Source organism: Amblyomma maculatum, chromosome 1 (genome assembly GCF_055883805.1).
Source record: "Amblyomma maculatum isolate TAMU_Amacu chromosome 1, ASM5588380v1, whole genome shotgun sequence".
Lineage (NCBI taxonomy): Eukaryota > Metazoa > Arthropoda > Arachnida > Ixodida > Ixodidae > Amblyomma > Amblyomma maculatum.
In genome coordinates, this window is record NC_139344.1 from 35,092,598 (window position 1) to 35,112,594 (window position 19,997).

Genomic DNA, 19,997 nt, shown 5'->3' on the forward strand with positions numbered 1-19,997 from the left:
AGCATACACGGTGCAGCCGCTTTGCGCAATGCAGCCGGTTTCCGCGCCTCTGGTAAAGGCGCAAAGTGGAGCGTCAGAAACGAAAAAAAGATAAAGTTATGAAGGCGAATACGTCATTCGTGCGTAGCATATTTAGCAACCGCCGTCTTTTAGCCGATCACTAGGACCACCCGGTCGCAAGGCGACTGAAAGCGTTTAAGCAGGAGCTTTCTTTCAGTTCCACCTTGAAAGCAGACCGTTACGGACATTGTGCAAGTTAACGATTAGGTAACGTCACTGAACCTGATATATGCTCAAAACAAGGCAGGCCCTTGTCTGCCCAAAGCTCAAATCACGAACTGCAAAGGGATGTGGAAGAAAAAGCACGCGAAACAGCTATTCTCACCTGACCTGCATTGTGTAGGATATTATCATTCTATCGCACTCTCTTCCGCGTTTCTCTAACAGCCGAGGCCTCCGACTTTACGAACTAGCTTCCCGAGTGTAATTGTGATTCCTCCTTCTGAAACTGTAATTATGTCTTGCCTATAGTCAGTGGCCAAAACTCATCGTTTCTTAAACAATTGCACGTGTAATATTTTTTGCCCTATTTTAACTGAAACATTCGCTTTGTTAATTTCTTTGAGATAAGTGGGCGCGTAAGTAATAGCGAATAGACCACGCCTATAAATACAATATTAGCCGCTTTTTCTCACTCTAGGTCATTTCACGTTAATGCCGCACTCGTCGAACGAGCAGCGATTTATTTTATTCACACGATAGGCCGAAAATAAAGTAAACAGATATGCGCTTGTACTCCATGTGTCAAGTGAGAACTCAGTAATTGTACGATTCGCATCAAGCAGAACGGTAAACCGACACTGTCTTGCTTCTGTGATTATTGAAATATGCAACAGTCACTGGCATGGCCGCGTCATTAAAGCGACCAGTATTTACTTGTTTTTTTTTTTTTTTACATACAACCTTTTATGATGGTGTACCATACACAAATATATACCATTCAAGTGGCTTTGTGTACAACTTGCACAGCCTTTACACTGGTTAAACAAGAAAAAGCGATTACGTGTGCCCCATGCTTCCTAATCACATTTATTTGCCTCTTATAGAACAGATTATTATGAGCGCTTAAATTTATCACGCGAGATTTGCTATTGACTAGATATTCCACTTCCCCGTTCGAAGCTGAGCTCATTCAACACAAAAATGTTGACGACGTAGATGCATTATTATTTTTAAGCAAAAATTCCTAATGTTCGACGTCCATGCAACGCGACCGTGTGCCTCGCTGCCTCCTCTACAATTGGTGGCACTATTTCTCTTGTTTGCAGCATGTAACAAGTTAACGTTTTCGCTCAAAGCTAGTTGCCAACAATAATTATACACACCCCGTGCTCTTCAGACTCTCAAACACTGTTCTTTTTAACAAATGAACTACTAACTAATATGAGCTACTTTGAAGTACCGGCAATTCAATATCATGCAAAGAACAACAAAAGAAAATAACTCGGTTTGGAATGCAATAAAACCACAAACTAGACGTCATTATCTTCGCAGAATTAGTACCGAAAGTTCTCTGGACAGTGTTGGTGCGTGCTCGGCGCTAGTACGCCCATAAAGAATATTAAGTAAACAACTACGAGCGCAAACTGCAACCAAAAAGTACACCACACGCGCAAACTGCGTGCAAGATACTGCAGAATCTGTTCGTTTTTTCGAAACGGCAGTGATGCGCAATATGCAAAAGCATCATGTTAGCAACTTTTGAAACACGGTTCTGGCGTAACCCTGAGACCTTCTTTGTTTACTAGTGCACTCTGTTATCACCTTATCCAGCAAAAATAACACAAAACCTAAATTACAAAATGTCTTCCTAAAACACGGCTAAGGACTAAATATATTTAAGCAAGCTGTAACTATCCCGTTGTGAAACGAACAACGTACTTGTTCTTATTGGTGTATGCGAGGCAGTGCGGTCATCAAGAGCTCTGCCGCCGCGGGAGCTGATTCGAGAACAGACGGTCGCCTACCTACACTCGAACGTCTAGGCGGTGACCCTACAAGCAGCAAGCCTCCAAGAACGGTCGCAAAAACAATCTTCGCGAAACTAATCTCGATGCCGGGCCATTAATTCAACCAGACTTCAGTGCAGTTGGTCCGAAGGCTTTGCTTGGTGGTTAGGTAAATTGGTTAGTCTCAGCAGAAAAGGCTGAGCGGTCAACTTATAGGCCACCAACACTGCCGCGACCTGCTGCTGACTGAAAGTACTGGGACGGAGGTCATCCAACCTACCTTGACTCTACAGCAGCAGCCGTTGCGCAGAGCCACCTATTGAGGAGACTCCTCGTGGCTTTACGAAAGCCACCTGGGCAAAAACACTAGCTCGCGAAAAATATGCCGTTTTGTGCTTATTATCCGCGAAACTGGTGTTGATCTTTGTGTTCCACTCTTGCTTCTTGAATAATCGTCTTTTCATTAATTGTCTAATCACAACCTTACATTTTTAATACTGTGTTGCAGCTCGTGTATACGTCAGTCCGATCGTCGAGTCGATGCATAACACGGCACCTCGCGGCGAAAGGTGTCTGACACGGCGCTGTCGGCAGTTGCACGCGTCCCTACCGTAAATGAATACCGACAACAATGAAAACGCGTGTAAGTAGAACGAAGAATATTGCAGAAAATGCTCTCCTCCGTCGGTTAACAACGTTATCAGAAAGTTAGGCTTCTGTCTGTATCTGTAGATTTCTACTTTAACATATATCGTCTAACAACGTGTCGTTACGGGGTCGGTTGCGCCTGCCCACAGGCTGTCGACCTGTCAATCAAGGCGTTCCTCCTCGAACGCGGTGCAAAGTGCTTTCGGGGGCGTTCGCTTTGCAAGTGGCGCGCTGGGCCCTCGCATAAACGTCAAGACGCAGCACTCCATCCTGCGCCGTCAAACAGAACGCTTTCTCGCTTGAAGAAGTGCCAGTTTCGAGGTGTTTGGTACGCGTTTGCGGGCGTAAAAGAAAAAGAAAAAAAAAAGAAGAAAAAACAAAAAGCATCTGAGCCTCTTGGGAAACCATACGCCAAGCTTGCCTTCGCTACGCAGTACACGCCACCTAACAGTCGTGATGAAATGACTGCTTCCATTTCGAACGGAAGCTAACAGTGGGGCAACGAACGAAATTCGTCCTCCAAGTGACGCATGGTATTAGCTCGCGAACGCATTATGAATCCAATAGGGCAGCATTTATTTCCTGTTCAGTTAATCAGGCAAAAAAGAAAAAAAAACCCACTCCACGGGGCCTTGCCGTTAATCGGCCTTCTGCGTTTTCCAGCGCTGCCACCTCGTGCATAACGCCGCAACCAAACTGGCGGGATACTGCACCGCACGGACCGCTCCTCCGCAAGCTGAGCCCCGCTGCGGAGCACGTTTTCTTGGCGCACATAACTTTGGTTCTGTCGACGATGGCGTGTCCTGGGCAGCACCTGATACCTGGCGGGTATCTAGAGATACGTGATGGCTGGGTGTCACGCCTGAGGAATGCAGCGAAGCCCACTGACGAACGAATTCAGCGGTACCTCCAGTCGTCCGGCATGCGATGCGATTGCCAGTTGAGCAAGGGCCACCGCTTCAAAGTTGAAGGCTACATACGAAACGTAATGTTTCGAAACATTCGTATCAATGGGATGTAAGGCAAGAAAAAAACAAAGACCAATGAAACCAGAACCCGGAGTTAGTTTCATGCTACTATTCCGGCCTTTTTTTTCACTGAAATTTGAAGTAACCAGAACATCTGCATTAGTGAAATGTGCTTAGCTCATATTTTTCTTTTCGGGCTTCAGCTGGGCCCACCCACATTGAGGGCTGGGCAAGTAGTTAAGGATTTCTTTGGGCTCCTCCCAGGCTAATAATTACGGCCCATGCAGTGCTCTAATTAGCAGTGTAAATGAAAGAAACTGTGCAGTCTATAATAGTTGTGTACTTCTATCCCACTTCATATGTACTTCATCCCACTTTTGCAAAGTTCCTACGGGACTGCAGAATGTACAAATAAATAAAAATGACAAGTTGAAGTGACTGAACCATGCCATGCTTCTGTACATTATGCTAATGTCTTAAACAATGACTTGATAACCCTGAGATGCACTGCTATGACTACTTCTTGATGCAGAAGCAGCGACAATTAACATATGTGAGAAAAGAAAATTTAGCAACTCTGCTGCAACCACATATTTGGCAGTTTCTAAAACAGCTCTCTGGTTCTTCTCAGAGACCAGTAACCCAACAAGTTTCAATGCATTACGAGCAAATGGTAATCAAACTTAATGTAGATAGTCCATGCTACATGACATTTCAATGAACACTCTCAAAGGCAACCAACTTGGTGGTGCTAGGGGACAGCTATCAAAATCTCTGGGGTCTGATTTTGAGAACGGTCTTGCAGCAACTCAAGGTCATAAAAAAAAAATACGAGAGACGAAGGAAACAGTATTCGACACCTAGAAACAAGCTTCAAATAAAGGCAGGTTGATGACAGAAAAGGTTCTTCCATGTTTTTGTTTTAAGTGAAATGTTTACTACATTCCATAGCTTTTAGACGCGTGCACGTTTGCCCCACAAGCATTGTTCTGGCAGGTGGTCGCTGACTCCTCTGGTTGCTTTTGTTTCGCTGTCCGGTTTGTCGCACGTTGAAAACGGCTCATTGCATTCTCCCGCTTGGCCTCGTTGCTCGAAAAGTTGAATATCGTCGGGATGAAATCATGGTGCCGCGGTGACATGAAAGGCTTTCCTGCTCATTAATAAAAGGTTTCATTACAGCTTGCACAAACATTTAACTTCAGTACCTAGTTCGTACGTGTTACAAAGTGGTTCCCGCACAGTCTTGACGCGCTCGACGGCTCCCAAGTGTGCCCTTGATAGCCCTGCCGACGAATAGCTTTTATACAAGCTTCGCGTCGAAGACGGTCTCGTGAAGCGCTTGGGAAGCGAAAAAAGCCGAGGCCGCTTCTCTTTAAACATTGTGTATCGCAACCAAACGCTACACAAGTTGTCGGCATCGTCAGGGGCGTCGTACTATCCAACAACGACCACCAAAACAACCGCAGAAATGCAGGCGCCGCGGGCAGCCGCCGGTTTGTTTACCCCACCGACAGAGCCGATCGCGGCGGCCACAAACCCACCAGTGCGCTTCGCGACTACGCCGCTAGGGGTTGGGCGCATGCGCAGTCGCGTCCCGCAAAAGGCCGATAGCCACCATCTTCGAGCTCAGGGCCAGCAGCTGAAAAGCGACACGAGACCTCTATCCATATACTCCGGTATCGAAGACGAGTCAAACAAAATGGATTTGGGAAGATGCAAGAGCGAGAGAGAAACGAATGGCTGCAATGCATATCTTCAGGCGAAAACGATCGCGATAGAGTATATGGCGCATAAATAGCGTGCTATAAAAACTGGCCAACCTGTATACGCAGTGCGTGTCATCGACAGTACCGGAACCATGGACGAACGCAAACATTATCTTAATTAATAAGAAATAGGACGGACTTGAAAAATTACAGACCAACCAGCTTACTGTCTGTTACGTACAAGGTATTCACCAAAGTAATCGTTAATAGAATTGGGACAACTTTAGACTGCAATCAAGCAAAATATCAAGCAGGTTTTCAGAAAGGATACTCTACTATCAATCATATCCATACCATCAACCAGGTGATAGAAAAATGCTCGGAATATAACATGCCCTTCTACACTCATTGATTCATTGATTACGAAAAAGCATTTGGCTCAGTAGAAACCTCGGCGGTCATGCAGGCATTGCGAAATCAGGGTGCAGACGCGCCGTACGTGAAATGCTGGAAGATATATATAGAGGGGCACAGCAACCATAGTTCTGCATAAATAAAGTAACAAAATTGCTGTAAAGGAAGGTGTTAGGAAATGAGACACGATCTCCCCAGTACTATTCACAGCTTGCTTAGAAGTATTCAGGGACTTGGAATGGGAGCAGTTAGAGATAAGAGTAGATGGAGTATACCTCAGTAATCTGCGATTTGCTGATGACATTGCCTTGCTAAGCAACTCGGGGGATGAACTGCAAATAATGATTGATGACCTAGACAGGAAAAGTAGAAAGGTAGGCTTGAAAATTATAATGCGGAAGACTACAGACAATATTCAATAGCCTAGGGAAGGAACAGCAGTTTACGTTAGGTAGCAAAGCACTGAAAGCCGTAGGCGAATATGTCTACTTAGGACAGGTAGTAACCGCAGATCCGGACCATGAAATGGAAATACCAAGAAGAATAACACTGGGATGGAATTATAGCCGTGAGGAAAAAGGTGTGAGGGCAAAAGCTGCAGATCACCTCGACAAACGGCTAGTTACGTTGCTCTATTTATAGGCCTCCGCAAACGCTGTCACGTGATCAGCCGTGATTTTAAACCGTTCGAAGAAGTCACTGTAGAGAAAATAGGATTTTGTTATCTGGGGCGCATCTCGGGGCTTTAAAGAGGCGCCGCTGTTACGAAGAAGGTATTTTTTTTTATAGTGTCAGACAAGGGGGGGGGGGGGGGGGGGGGAGGAGGGGTAAAAAAATCACTATGTAAATGCTAGCTGTACCGACGTAGTTAGCCGTATCTCGAGAATATCTACAACTTTTCCATTGACACGCTTCTCTCAAGGCAACAAATAGAAAATAACTAATTAGTCATTACTAATTGATTGACTTTGGTGAACGAAAATAATACTGCAGAATAGCATAGACTATTCTGAACAGATCTTAATTTGTTTGACTTGGCTAGGGGTCACCATATTTCTTAAACCTTTGGTTTAAAACCCGATATATAACGTGTGTCCCAGCTCAAGGTTTTAAAAAAGTGCTGTGAGCGTAAGCCCAGTGAAACCAATTCAGAGCAGTTCAAAGTCGTTTATGCTAGTATGAAGTTTCTTCTTCGTTCATCTAGGGTAATTAATTAAAAAATATAATTAGCTATTTTTATTATTGTCTTGAGAGAAAAAGTCTCAAAGCAAAAGTTGCAGATCTCGAAATACGACTAGCTACTTTGTTTCCAGTAAGCTTGACTTAAGCCGCCCTACTATAGACCCTCAAAAAATGTTGTCACATGACCAGCTGTTATTTTAAATCAGTCGCCAAGTGTGTACAACCAGCTTCATATTAGAAAGCACGCCCCAGAAAAGCGGACTTTGTATTATCGACGGATGTCTCGAGGCTTTGAAGTGACGCCTCAGTCAGAAGAAAGTATTTTTTTTTTTTTTGTATAGCTCCTGGCGTCGTTTTCGTTGGTAAAAAATTACTTCACGTAAATAAGTTTGATGGAAAATACGTAGCTACTCGTTTTTTGAGAAGAGCTACAACTTTGGCATCGACACTTTTTGAATGAAAAATACTGCAGATTAGCATAGGGTACTCTGAACCGCTATTACCTGTTTGACTTTGCTAAGGCTCACCGCAATTTTAAAACCTTGGTTAAATTTAGGTGGGCCAACCAGGTGTGTATATATATATATATATATATAGAGAGAGAGAGAAAGCTGCAGAGCAGCAATACAATGGCTCCTTCGTCGTGTGGAGACACACTAAACGCCGAAGTCGACCCTCCTCAATAGCTGGAATCACAATGAGTGGAGAGAGAGCGATTATATCGTTGCTTTCTTAGTGCATCACGTTGTCTACATGGCGATTTGATCTCATAGCGACAACTCGACTGTTCTAACAGAATCAGGTGGGAGAAACAAAAATCATAAATTAGCTAGCTGTCGTTCTCGAATATCATGCAGTGATCCATTCAAGTTAGCGTCTGATATACGCACCACTAACAAGAAGAAAACCTGAACATGGCCGTTATCATGATTAACATTTTTGTGTGCGCAGAATATCGTACCGAACGTTCATTTTTCCACGCACATTTCGCCATAGGTGGCGCCTGATTGATTTCGCAAACAAGCCTGTCGCGTTATCTTCTCCAGGAAGGTGATGTGAGACGCCTACGCAGAGCGCTGTGGCCTAAGTACCGGGAAGAATGCCGATTTACTAGGTAAGAGGTCCAAAAAAAAAAAAAAAAGAGAAAAGAAATGAAAACCGCCGCACGCCCACGCTCTCATCAAGCGGAGAAAGGCGAACTGGGCGGTTGACTCGGTGCCTTTGGGAGCATGAATGAGTGAGACGAACTGCGAACTGAGCATATTGAAATGCATGTTCGCGAGAAAGTTTCCAGCGACAGAGTGGTCATGAAGAATGAGTGCCGTCAGCCCGCGTTATGATGAGCACGCGACTTGAAGTCGTTCCGGAGAAAACTTTATTTGTCAGCCGGAGTTACTTATTCAACCGGCCGATGCAATTAATCTCGGGCAATGTGTCTGTCTGTCGAGAAAGGATACCAAAGGCGGAACCGGGATGAATGCGATTGTTTTTGAAAGAGAATAAGAAAATAAGCACGCACAAAACAAAATAACGCCCTGACTAGTTTAGCGGTGCATGCTCGTAAATACGACGTGGCTTTCGAGCACTAAAATAATGCCTGCACTGAGGCGACCGGAGTCGTCTCCTGTTTATTAGATAGTTAGGCGGCCTTCTGTTAAACATTACGGTTTGCGCGTGAATGGCCGTGCACGCATGGTTTTTATTATTTAAATTATTTGACTCCTCTTTTATGCCGCCACTAGCTCTTTTTTTAGGCTCGTTGTTTTTTTTCTCAGCAGTAAAAATGCATCACCGAATTTTTCGCTACATCAGGGCAGCCTTTCTTTAGAAAATAACACTCATCGCCAATATATATATATATATTGGCGATATATATATATATATATATATATATATATATATATATATATATATATATATATATATATTGGCGATGAGTGTTATTTTCTAAAGAAAGGCTGCCCTGATGTAGCGAAAAATTCGGTGATGCATTTATATATATATATATATATATATATATATATATATATATATATATATATATATATATATATATATATATATATATATATATATATATATATTGGCGATGAGTGTTATTTTCTAAAGAAAGGCTGCCCTGATGTAGCGAAAAATTCGGTGATGCATTTTTACTGCTGAGAAAAAAAACAACGAGCCTAAAAAAAGAGCTAGTGGCGACATAAAAGAGGAGAGGAGCAAACATTAAAAAAAAAAAGACATAAAAGTACCATCCCCTACGCTTTCCTTGGCCTCGCCGACTGTTGGCTTCTTTCCTTCATATATATATATATATATATATATATATATATATATATATATGCTTGAGCTGTTAAGGCTTTGACCTTAGAGGTGCGTATTTCATTCTGTGAGGTTTATTCAACCGCAGAAATATCTCTCTTTTTTTTCTTTCATTCCGCTATATATATATATATATACATATATATATATATATATATATATATATATATATATATATATATATATATATATATATATATATATATATATATATATTCGCGACTAGGTGGTTCGGGCTCAAAAAACAAAATCTAATAGTATGAGGAGCGAAAATTTTGCGGGCGAAAACTACACAGGGCAGAGGAAGAGCGCGCTTTTCTTTTTCTCAGGAAATGGATAAAAATGAGGAGTGCAAAAGGAAATTTTATATTTACTGCCTCTCACCCCACACATGAATAACCGGGCTATACCGTGTATCTAAGGGCCAAATTTATCGGCATCACGAATTCCCGCTCAGTGAAGAGCACGCCAAAAAAAGAAAAGTCCCCCTGCTGCGGTACGGACGCTTAGAGGCTCCTATTTACACGTGACTGAGCTATAGGCTCATATTTCGTCCTTTAATTGCGCGGTTTTCCTTCCTCTGCCTCCTTTAGCTGTGAAGCGTGTTTCCTTTGTACTATTTTTTTAGACTTTTTAACTTCGGCGTCGACCTATCGAAACCGTAATGAAAAAAAAAAAATAGAATGCATACAAAAGATAGTGAATGTCACGCAGCACTGGGTTAATTAATGTCCTAGTCAATGAAATTTGATTAGGTGACTAATAACAGCGCCGCAAACAGCGTTTGCGAAAGCTTCCCGCGCCTGCCGACAAAGACGATAGAGCAAGAACTTGCGTCGTGATACGCGCCTGTCTTTCGTTTCTCTTTGCTCACTTCGGAACCGTTGCTTTGTGTTGTCTGAAGACCTTTACAAGCGTCCACTGAAAAGTGCGGCCCTTTTGTTAGGAGAACGAGCCGTTTCATTACTTTCCTTCTGCGCTTGTTTCCGCTCTAGCTCGTCCTCGCATCGCGTCTCTCAAAATCCACACAAGACACGGCAAGAGTAATTGGCCTCAAGTTACGCTCAAGCTCCGATGTTCGAGATAAACCGAGAACATGCACGACGCTTTGGGGCGTTGGGCTGCCTGCGTGCTGCACCGCCAGCTCGCCTTGGTTCTGTATACCGCTTCGAGATCGCTCTCCGCAGGGAGTCAGCTACGGAGATGAAGACTTATTCCCAAAGGAGTCACATTAAGCTACGCTCTGCCTAATGAAAGCGCCGCACGCGCCTTCAACCGCTACGCACTTGTGCGCGTTCGAAGAGATGACTGTGCTTTGTCAACGAGAGTCGCGCGGTGCTTGATGCCCTTTTTTTGCTGCTCCTAAGCCTTCCGCATATCCTCCCTTACCCAAACAAAGAGCAACTTTAAAAGTCAGACAAAAAAAAAAAATGGCTGGGGCTTAGCTAAGGTTAAGCCTGGATATTTCGAAGCGAAAAGCTTCGGTGATGCTTATGGTTATGATTTATGATTTAGCCTATGGATATGCTTACGGTTTAGCTTATGGTTATGCTTTATGATATAGGCTACGGATATGCTTACTGGTTAGCTTATAGATATGCTTATTGTTCAACTTGTGGATATGTTTACGGTAGCTTATGGTTATGCGTTAGGCGTTTCAAACTCGGCTTTGCTGCATCGTTCAGCGAGACGTTCTCGTTGTTCGGGTGTCTCGGACGCTCGTTAAGCTTTAAGCCTTTCATTTCTTCGCTCCTTTTCAGCCAACTCCCGTGGTAGCACTTCTGTATCGGTAGTATCCCTCTCTTCTCCTTCCATGTTGAATGCGCACGCCTATTCCCTGGCAAGCGGTTATATAGCCGGCCTCCGTGATAAACACGCGCTTGCAGCGAACGTCAAGCGATAATGCATAGAGCGCAGCAGCGGCGACGGAGTCGGCGGCGGCCACTTGCGCCATGCGTGACGTCACTCGTACACCGACATACGCCGGCTCACGCCACGCGCGCTGTTGACTACTGAAGCTTTTCGCTTCAAAATTACAGCATCTCTTTGACGTCTCTTAAGAGGAGAATGACGAAAGCTTACCCTTCCTCTCCTCACATCTTTTACCTCACATCATCTGTCTCTTATTGGGGTTCGTCGCAGTGCTACATGTAATTAGGAATGGCGCAGTATCTGTCACACGTTCTCCGGCAAGGGTGAGTTTGGACGGTACACCATCGCTCCTGTCGCGTGGCGTTCCTTGCCACGCGTTCAAGTGTTGGATTGCAGATGGTGAGAACGCTAGACAAAAACTAATCTCATTACTGTGCCGGAGTACCCGAGTTCGAACTCAACCGCGGCGGCTGCGTTTCGATGGAGGCGAAACGAATAGGCGTTCGTGTGCTGTGCGATGTCAGCGCACGTTAAAGCTTCCCAGGTAGACAAATTTACTTCGTAGTCCTCCACTACGGCTCCTCTTTCTCACTTTCCACTTTCACTCACACCTTCCTCCCTTCCCTTACGGCGCGGTACAGGTGTCCTCAGGAGCAAGTGTGACAGATACTGCGCCTTTCCCTTCCTGTGACGTCACTCGTGCACCGATATACGCCGGCTCACGCGGTGTTGACTAGCGTAGTGAAGCTTTTCGCTTCAAAAAACGGAGGGGGGGGGCTGCGCTCTATTGCAGATTTACCGCGCGAATATACTGTTAAAAACAGTAAAAGGACGAAAGTAATGTTCCTAAAACAGGAATAACCAAAGGTGTAATACGTTTCATAGTATAGACAGAGTTAATAAATACCATCCGCCTGAACGGACCTGCATGGCAACGCAGGAAAGCTAAACATTTTTTTCTTGTCTCTAGAGGAGCGTATCGTTCCGTACGATCCGCGCACTCTAGATGATTCGGGGACGGTGTACATTTCAGCGCCTGCGAAGATTCGGGTGTCGCTCAATAACGCCGGTTCCAAAACTGTGCCCCTGAACCGACGCTGCTCGACTGAACGGGTCCGAACCGCAGCCAGCCTCGTTTGCTGTTGCGATGTGTGCGCTCCTTTTCTCCACTGCCAGCGGGAAACCCGGAAACAGGCGCACACACTTCTTTTTATATTACGACGGTTTGCTGGTATTTCCTATCAATATTTTACCCACGTTAATTGCAATAAATTGCGCAAATGGCTATCAGCAGCGAATATACATAAACTTCAGCGGATGTACCTTAAACAACCAGAGACTGTACTGGCGAGAAAAAGCAATTGCAGTCCCCAGATCCAGCGAGCGGTTGAAGAGCATGCAGCGGAGAAACGATAAAGGAGATAATGAACTTTTTTTTTTCAGCGTTGACCTTTATATATATGTATTAATTTGCTGAAAGGGAGAGCTAGTGAGCAAAAATTATTTCTCGTGGTCTCTGCCGTATAACAACTGAGTCATTTCTCTCGTCTCGTTGTGCGAGAGATGGTTATGAAACTCATTTCAAAAGACGTCAGGCACTCATCTGCGGGCTCTCTAAGAGGACAGGCTTGTCAAGCCTTTCCGCGAGACGTCACTGAAACAGGTGTTCTTGCAGCGCCGCCTATGTGCATCCCAGAAGCGAGTGCGTTGAAATTGCCGCTAGGAAAAAAAAAAAAAAAAAAGCACTCTAGTTCTTGCTGCCAAAATCAATGAACCATGATAGTTGATAATCTAACTGTGACCAATTGCCTTAGTATCCAAGAGGCAACTCATCTGTATTTTGCAGTGGGCGTACGCGCGTGCGATTGGATGTGTGCATGTGCCTCAAGTAGTCATTTGCCCCTCTGGAGGGGGAAGCGAGTCTACTTCTCTGTAGCATTCATTAGTGTATAAGTTTCTCCCTCTCTTTGCACATAAGAAGCTTTGCACGATTCCCGAGTGGGATGAGTGGCTTTCATGTACGCACTCAAGCGGTCATAGCTTGCTCCAGGGCTTAAGCCGCTAATAGATGCTTCTCGGCACTGGTGGTAACGAGGAAAATGCAGCTGGCTGCCAGGAAAGGCGGAATTTGAGCTCCACATCATGTTGTCGAACTTCGCATCATAGATACGGCAACCGACATTACACGCCCTGCCCCAAGCGCAATGAGTGGTAGCTCGAAGAACGTTCCGGAGTCGTACGGTGACGCGAAAACGCAAACGGGCTTCGAAGCAAGCTTTCAATGGGGCATTTCGCGTTTAAAGCCAGCCGGGCATCCTAGGCACTACGGCAGAAAAAAAATAAAAGAGAGAGAGAGAGGGGGAACATTGCAAACAATAATATCAAGAACATGGACTTGTACCAAGGCTAAAAGAGAAAAATATCAATAAGTTCCGTAATTTCTTTTAATATGGAGGAGAAAAAACAACGTCTGATGATTATATATGCGGTAGTGTACTGCATGCGGAATTCGTGCGCAGCTCTGCGGATATTTAGTTTCGCGATATGTTGAGGCAAAAACTTCGAGGGACATGTTTCTCTCTATGTGGAGTTTGGGCACCCCGTAACAATTGTCTCCCATAACGATCCTTCAACTGGCACTCACTCTTTTCCCACTTTGGCCCGAGTTGGCAGGCCAACTCGACTATGTCATGTAACCTCGTGACGTCACACAACCAGCCGACCAATCAGTACTCGGCCATGTCACCTGCCGACTACCACCTGCCGGGAGCTTAATATAAAAATTACAGATCAGTTTACAGGAAAAGAAAGGCGCAGTAACTGTCGCAATTCTCGCTGGACACCTGAACCCCGCCGTAAGGGAAATGAGGAAGGCGGGATTAAAAGGGAGAAAGAGGTAGCTGCCCTAGTAGAAGGCTATATGGGTCAATTCTGACCACCCGGGGATCTTTACATGCACTTACATCGTATAGAACACAGACGCCTCTGCATTTCGCCTCCATCGAAATGCGGCCGGGCTTGAACCCGGGCACTCTGCTTCAGTAGCCGAGTGCCTTAATTGCTCAGCCACCGCGGCAGGTGGCTTAGAACAGACACAACAGAGTTTTTTTTTTTTTTTTGAAAGTGACACACATAAGGCTAGCGGGCTAAAAAATAAACCGCATAAAACATGAATTCGAACGCATCGAGGAATTTGGCTACAGAAGCTAACTTACAAAAGCGCGCTGCTATTTTATTTCCGGTCTCGCTGTTTTCCTCTCCGCAGGTAATGCGCGTTCGAAAACGGCCGTAGAGTCTGTTTATTTTTCTTGTCCTTTTTGTTTTTAAACAAAGTCGGCTACCTGACCTGAGGAGAACGTACTTTTTTTTTTTTTTTTTTGGCTGACCACAACTTGTTCTCCTAACTCTTCGCACTTTAAGGCGAGTGCATTTTTCCGATCTCGTCGAGAGTGTATAGCTGGGCGAGAAACACTTCGAGCCCGTAAAGGGCTCTCGTTCCAGTTGAACATCGCAGCTACTAGGCCAGAACGATTTAGTAACTGAAATAGGTCAGCAAATGACATTTATTCTAATGCTTTGAACTTCACAAAAACTGCACTGCTTTGCCGCGGTGGCTCAATAGCTAGGGAGCTGTGCTGCTGAATCCGTGAACGGGGACGTACTATCCCGTACGAGGCAGCCGCATTGTGATTGAAGCAGAACGCAAGGCGACCGTGTTCTGTGGAATGTCTGTGCATGTTTAAAAACTCCAGGTGGTCGCGATTGCCGAAGCCCTCCACTATACTGCATCACTCATATAGCCGGTGCCACTCATATGAAATGTTAAACTTGATCTACGATACCATAATTAGGTAACAAAAAAAAAAAAACTTCTCCATGAAATGCATCACTTGAAAGTATATTTCGAGTAATATGGGCTTACAGTCGTCATCGGGGCGATGGGTACGAAGGAAGGCCTCTTTTTTTTTTTTCCCCTTTTGTTTAAGCCGGTCATGTTCCGCTATGAAGAAGGCACTCCGCAACTTTAAATACGCAGAGGATGCAAATCGTGCTCACGGCATAAACGCGGTTCACGAGCGCGCGGGAAGCGGGCGAATTAGAAATTGAAAAAGCAATCGGAAAGCTGGTACTCAGTTCTTTCGAAAGTATCCGCTCTCCGCGTATTACGGAGTGCGAAGTGAAGAGCCATCACTTCACCGGCACCCAAAAACAAAACAATACAAAAGAAAAACTGAGCGTACGGCCTGCGACGACAGCCGGACGACGCTCCAAAGCAACGACCTCATTTGCGCGCGGAAAGCAGCATCTTGAGCGCGCTTGCGCCCCTCCATATCTGCGCGCCGTTGCCGACAACGGGAGCAGCTGCCTTCCGGTCCGCGCTAGAGATGACGGCGAGTGTTCGGCTATAAAAAGGGTGCCTCGCGAGAAAAGTAGTTCTCGAGTAAGACTGACAAGCCCGGCTAGTTGGTTCCAAATTGTCAAAGTAGCAGGTAAATAGTTATCTGTGGACCAATATCTCAATGAAATCTGCAGCGCACGTGGTGAACTCGGGGCGACAGGGCTTAAAGGACAAAAGAGATCGTGACAGCGTTGCATATTCCGCGTACATTTCTTTCGGTGCGCTGAATTAAAAATTCACTGGAATTCATGGAAGGCAAAATAAAGCCCAGATGCTCCGACTGTGTCGACAAGTGTAATAACCAAACAGCAAGGAATCGTTAACACGCAAGGCCAGACACCGAGCGGCAGACCGTTTGCCCTTCATAGGTTTCGGGCAAAGAAAAAGACGAGAATTGAGGTAAAGCAGAAATCCGTGCTCATGAAAGATCCAAATGCAGTGCCAGATAAAGGACTACTGAGTCTCCTTCACTTTCTTTTTTCCTTCCTTTCCTGTCTTTTTTTTTTTTTTTTTGGCGTTCTACAACAATACCAGCTGGCAGTGCAGAGGTTTCTGTCCAGCTTCGCATTGATTTGTACAGCTATTGAGACTGCTCCGATTTCCATGCGAAGTCAACCCGTAGTGGTGGGCGTAAGAAAGGATGACGCTTGACACCGAAGGCGAACAGCTGCGCACGAACCGAGGACGCAGCTCGGGCTCCTGTAGTGCCAGGCGGGGGGCAGTGTCTGGCTGAAGTGAACGTGCGACCTTCAAAGTAGTTGTATACAGAAACGCCGTGGCCCGATCGCGCAGTTAGACACTCACCCATATGGGGCGTCAAACTGTCCTGAAAGCGAATGCCTGATTTCTCGTTGGGAAGTCACGCATTCGCGTTTCAGCAGCATGATACTGAATAGCAAAGCGCACCAGGCTTTTAATGATAAGACAGACGAACAAATTCTGCGGCGAGAGGGAGGAAACAAACAAATCCTAAAAACGTGCGGGTACGTAAGGGACAGTCATTTAAAAATGCTAATCACAGTTAGTGGTCTCTACTTACTAACTAATCAGTGGACTTTAAAACACGCAAATAATATCTTCTCTCACTTCGCGGCTGCCAACCACCAGCTTAACATTTTTGCCGGCATGGTAGGGGGACTTGACGCTCATAAAATAATATAAACCGGGCAGACGCTTAATCGCTGAGTTCAAACAGCACCAATAAAAAGGTGCAAAAATATTACCAGACTTTAAGTGTATTCGTCGCTGAAGTTTACAAAAAAAAAAATAAAATAAAAAACAGATAAACACCAGAGTTGTCTTTGTAGAAAAACTACATCGCAAACTGTACCAGCTGCGTACACGGTGAAGGTCACCGTTCTAGTTTGTTTGTTCTTTCGCCGCGTTAACAATATTGGGTGACAGCTGACAGGCATATTGCATCAAAAGTCGTCTAAGAGACCGAATTTTCTTAGAAGCGCCACAACCGAAACCGACTAACCAGTAAATAACGGAGCTTTCATCTGCCACTTCACACTGAACGTAATGAGCAGTTGGGAACAGGTGGCCGGCAGCTAGCCGCGGGTCTACCCACTTTATATTACACATTTTTGCAAACCTCAGTGAAATGAGTTCTCGCACTTGCCACTCGCAAGTAGTCATATAATTTCGGGTCCCACGTGTCAGCTAGTAGAAGCGCGCTTTTTCCCTTCCCCATTTTTGCACGTGCAGATGTAGCGGGGTCTCACTCACCCATGCGCAGGCTGAGCCTCGTGGCAGGGCGAAGGTGCGCGCGCGAACGCCGCGGCTCAGGCGCGCCGTCCCGCCGAGCTCGCGTGCAGTGGGCTACAGGCCCAGGCAAACCCGCAGCGCGACTCGTACCGGCCGCGCGCTGGAATCCCTTTGCACTCCGAGACCCGCGCTCGGCACTCGCTACTTGCGCGGGCAGCCGCTATTGGCTTGCCAGTAGTGACGACATCAGTGACGCTGCGTGCATCAACTAGCAGCGCAGCCGATTATTGGCGCAAAAGCCGTGACGCCATGCGTCCCGCGCGCGCCGTCGCACCCCCTCTTATTTCCTCCCCTCTTTCCCACCCACCGGCCCCGTCGCCCGAGTTCCGATGATCGAGCAAAGTTTCTCCTGATGGAAGCGAGCACAGATAGCAAGTCAGCGTTGAAATTCAGCCAGCGCCCGACCATTGTCACCGGCTGGGCGTCGGGGAGCGCCTACACGAGCGCCAAAGATTGTCGCTAAACGTTTAGCCGCTGGTTCGCCTGTCAACAGCTGGTCCGATTGTTTTCGATTGTTAAAAAGCGCCTGGCGCGGACGGCGTGTCGATTGCGCGGGGCTCGCGCCGCGCTGTCCGGCTGCGTAGGGCATGCGTGAAACAGAGACTTCGATTTGCGGCGCGGCCGCACTCTATGCGTCAGCTTAACGATCGCAGATCCTGACGTCTTTAATTGCGTTCTGATAGCCACTTCACTAGAATGACTTGGTTTCCTTTTTTTTTTTTTAAATAAAGTCCATCGGGCCCTCCATTTCCATTCAGCCCACTGATCATATGCTAACGCTTGCGCGCCTCTACTGCTAAGGCAAGTAGCAGTAATTGCAGGGCCGACGCTTACAAAAAGTGCCCAACTTAATGCAGGAACAGCGAAGCTATCAAGTTAATTCTGTGTCGTCACAAGTTACATCGCGGATATCTTGAAAACAGTAAGTAGAAGTCGCTGAATGAGTCTCGATTATTTCTGTTTTTAATAGACAGCAAGACACGGGCATTATCGATGATTTCAAAATTTGAGCTGGAAAAAAAATTGAACAACCGTAACCACAAGAAAAACAGAACATGCATAGAGACATGACGCCATACCAATGCCACAAAACAGCTGTGACGACGGTCGCACAATGGTTAAAGCATAATTATCAAAGAAAAAAAAACTTTTCCCAATTTAGTTTAGACTTAATCTCGAACCCAAGCGTAGAACCGGTTTCAACAGGCTCGAAAGTTCCTTAAATGTTTATACTTCTCGCGCATGAAGCAAAACTATAATTCAACATGGAGTATCGCTCTTTCTGCATCACCCAACGTCATAACAGGTGTAAAGAATGCATTATGCATTGTTTGTTAACATTTTATAGCATTAAAAAGATATAATAAACCAGAGACGTGCAACACTTGAAACGCTGGGTATCTTTGGTGTACAATTCCACAGAGAAGTAAGTTTTAACAACCGGGTCTCATATTTGTCGCCGATGATGACTTAATTGCTTCGATTATTGAGAATCATCATAATGAAACAAGAATGTGCAGAAGTTTGTTGCGCGTCAAATATATACAGTGCTTTTTTACTTCTTCATTTTTTAGCGCGCAAAAAAAAAAAAAAAAAGAAAAGAAAAAGAAAACCTGGAAAAACGCGATAAAGAAGTGGTATACAGAGTATGTCCCAAATGTAACGAGACACGTTCGGGCGTCACGCGCTCGTATACGCTTGATTGGGAAACCCCGTTCTTGGAAAGGTGCGGGAATATTGAGCCTCACGACACGACGAGCTCAGTTCGCTTCGAACCTGAAACGTGAGTGGACAGCTTGTGTTTGCGCCCCTGTTTGAAGGAATTAATGGAGCGAACGTTGCAATAGCGCTATGCGGTGAAGGTTTGCGCTTGTGTAAGGAAGCCCCTACCCTGACGTTCAGCATGACAGAGACGGCATGCAGCGACAATGCAACGCGCAGGTGATGAGGGCTCAAATGGCGCAAAGCATTTACAGACAGCCGAGTATAGGCGCCCATTTCGAGTAGCGATCCTAGCAGTCCGTCTACAGCGGTTACAGACTGATGAGTTGACGGTGTGCGTGCTTCAGTGAACGCTTATTAATGTTTAAGTGTCCGTATGATGAAGTTCATAATGAGTTGCGAATACGCAATGTATGCGCAAAGCTTTTGCCTAGAATTTACAACCCTGCGCGAATGAGCACCAATATCGTATTTTGTCACGAAAAGTTTAAAAGATTCAACACTGATCAAAATTTGCTAATCCGAGTTATCCCTTGAGCAGCGGGAAAGGGGAAGGTGGAAGCATAAGCTGGAGGTTAGAGGAGGGTGGAGGAGGCGGGTAAGCAGGCACATAGGCACCACCATACGGGCCTGTGAGCGAAACATCACGAGCATTCTTCTGGCATGGGGTAGTTGGTCAGATTGAATTTCAGGCATGGAGGTGGTATAGATCACTACAAAAGTATGTTTGACTGACAACTAAGCAGCTTTTAGATGGGACATTAAAAATTAGTCGGGACCCTTGCAGTCCGACATGCAGCCTCTGGGGTAGAAGTGGGACGTTCGGACGGCTTGGTTAAAGCGGGCTTTTTAACTGTGTCGCGTGGTGTTTACACATGGTGTGACAGCTTACGAGTGTATAAGAATGTACTACGTTTGAGATGACGTGAGGTGTACAGTAAAAGGGGCACAAATTAAGATAGTGCCGATTTGGCGAGCAACAAAGTGC

General features: G+C 45.5%; 1 long non-coding RNA gene across 3 annotated transcripts in view; it reads right to left on the reverse strand.

Annotated features, from left to right (window-relative positions):
* Nucleotides 1-17,385, reverse strand: part of LOC146202116 (uncharacterized) — a 674,799-nt gene extending 657,414 nt beyond the window's left edge. For 2 of the 3 annotated variants that reach the window (XR_014703645.1, XR_014703646.1), the window contains exon 1: nt 17,249-17,385. This is a non-coding gene — a long non-coding RNA (uncharacterized LOC146202116). The remainder of the gene's footprint in view (nt 1-17,248) is intronic. The other variant, XR_014703647.1, reaches the window with a different exon arrangement.
* Nucleotides 17,386-19,997: the final 2,612 nt, after the last annotated feature.